General features: G+C 42.4%; 1 pseudogene; it reads left to right on the top strand.

The window, feature by feature from the left end:
* Window positions 1-407: 407 nt before the first annotated feature.
* LOC123141111 (F-box/LRR-repeat protein 14-like) lies at window positions 408-2,064 on the top strand (annotated as a pseudogene).
* The last annotated feature ends 355 nt before the right edge of the window (window positions 2,065-2,419 follow it).

Consider the following 2,419-nt stretch of genomic DNA (forward strand, 5'->3'; position numbering starts at 1 on the left):
AAGAAAATGGAAGGCAGGACAGACATAGGTGATAGATTGTTGTCGCATTCTCTTTGGTAATTGCTTTGATTAGCCCCACAACTGATTATTAGGTGTCTCCAAATAAATAGGTTCAGACTGAGCACATGAGTCTTGTCTTGAGGAGTTGCTTGCGTCAATTACTCAATTCTAGTTTGTTCTTTGTATTCTCTTCGTTTGTTTGTTATTCAGGCTCTGCAACTTATGGCGGTAGTTTAGTTTAATGATGTGGCTCGTAGCTTCACTGTTTCTTGCTAGCAATGTAGGGATAGATAAGGTGGTAGATACTTCAATTAATCTCCATTCTTATAAGGAACACACAAGTATTGGATGGGTACAGTAAATGCCCAAAGTTCGTCAGTATATTCTTCGTAATTAGTGCTGCCAGTGTGATCTCAATCTTTTCACATGCTTTATTCTGATATATGTACCATAAGTTTTAGTCCAGCTTTTTGGTTGTTTTCTGAACCTTGATATTACCTGATTGGTACAGCTGAATTTGCTCGATGGACGACCTACCGGAGGCTGTGGTGACAGAGATTGTCAAGAAGATCACCAGGACAAGTGATCTGAATTCTATTTCCCTTGTGTCAAAGGGGCTCTACACGATAGAGGGGAGTCAAAGGGGGGTGCTATCCGCGTTGGTTCTGGTCTTTGCACTGCTACAGAGCATTAACATCACTGTGTGCCAGGTTCACAAATTTGCGGAAATTGGAAATCGATTACTCTGGTTGGATACCTGGACATGGAAATCAGTTGGACAACAAAGGCCTTTTTGTATTTTCATCTCACTGTTCCTCGCTGATTGACCTCACCTTAAGTTTCTGCTCACACATCGATGACTCTGGGCTTGGTTGTTTAGCACATTGCAAGAAATTGGTGTCTCCCAGGCTGAACTCCACACCACAAATAACTTCGATTGGGCTTTTCTCAGTTGCAGTTGGTTGCACAAGTCTATCTGCTCTCCACCTTATTGACTGCGAGAAAATCGACAGTGTAGAGTGGCTGGAATACCTTGGTAGCCATGGATCGTTGGAAGAGCTTGTAGTGAAGAACTGCAAAGGAATCAATCATCATGACTTCCTAAAGTTTGGTTCAGGATGGATGAAGCTCCAGAAGTTTGAGTTTGAGAGGAAAAGAGTAATATATGATTTTTCTTTAGGTTGTGAGTACTCTGATCCATCGTACAATGCTCACAGCATGGATATATATGATTTCTGCTGTGAGAGTTTGAAGAATTTAAGGTTGGCACATATTAAAACCTGGCCAGAAATAGGACTTCGTGTTCTCCTAGGGAAGTGTAAAGCATTGGAGAACCTTTGGCTTGAGTATGTTCGTGCGCTAAATGACTATGACATGATTGCATTATCCCGGAGCTGCAGCAACCTTAAAAGCATTTCACTTTGGCTCAACCTGCAGCGCCACTGTAGTGAAGACGGCTATTGTGAAACCAGGACGTCATTTACTGATAACAGCCTTTACGCTCTAGCCCTCAACTGTCCTATGCTTCAGATCGTAGACCTCCGATTTACAGGATGTTCCCGTGACTGGCCATCAGAAATAGGATTCACACAGGAGGGTTTTCTGGCACTCATTCAGTCCTGCCCAATTTGTGTTCTCGTGCTAAACACCGCCAACTTCTTTGATGACAAGGGGATGAAGGCCCTCTCATCCTCACCACATCTGGAGACACTCGAGCTTATATTGTGTCATTGGGTAACTGATACTGGGATGCGATTCATTGCGCACACCCCATGCTTGAGTAATCTCACACTTCGGGCGTGTCATAAAGTTACTGCTGTTGGAGTGGCTGAACTGGGACATGCACATAAGTTAGAGTCTTTGGTCATTGAGCATTGTGGTAGGGTCTCTCTGCAAGCTGCACAGGGTGTTACCAAGTCAGTTCACTACTCCAGTAAGTGTTCAGATGCCCTTATGGAGAAAATTGGTTTGATTGACGAGTATTGATGAAGTGGTCTCCAAAATTTTCAGTATAAATTTGCTAGTGAAGTCATTAAGTTTTTGACTGTGCACCATTGGACAAGGCTGTGCTGTGCATCATCCGACCCAGATTCACTTGTCTGAACTTTTGTTGCCTTCTACCTTTGCTAAAACTATTTTCCTTTATGACAGTCTAATGATGAATTCTGGAAGGCAACTGATGAATGAAACTTTAATAGTAGGCACCACTTGTGTATTACTATCAACCGCAATTCTGGTTGCTTAATTTCTACCCTCTGTAGCCGTTTCGAAACCGGCATAAGTAGGCCCCAAGATTCCATGTTTTTGTGTGGAGGCACTATATGACTGTTTGGTGTTATTTGTATTATTTAAGCAAATATCATGAACCCTCTTTTATTGCGGAAGTGATTTCGAAGACAATATATTATATATCTGCCTG

This window comes from Triticum aestivum, chromosome 6D (genome assembly GCF_018294505.1).
Source record: "Triticum aestivum cultivar Chinese Spring chromosome 6D, IWGSC CS RefSeq v2.1, whole genome shotgun sequence".
Classification (NCBI taxonomy): Eukaryota; Viridiplantae; Streptophyta; class Magnoliopsida; order Poales; family Poaceae; genus Triticum; species Triticum aestivum.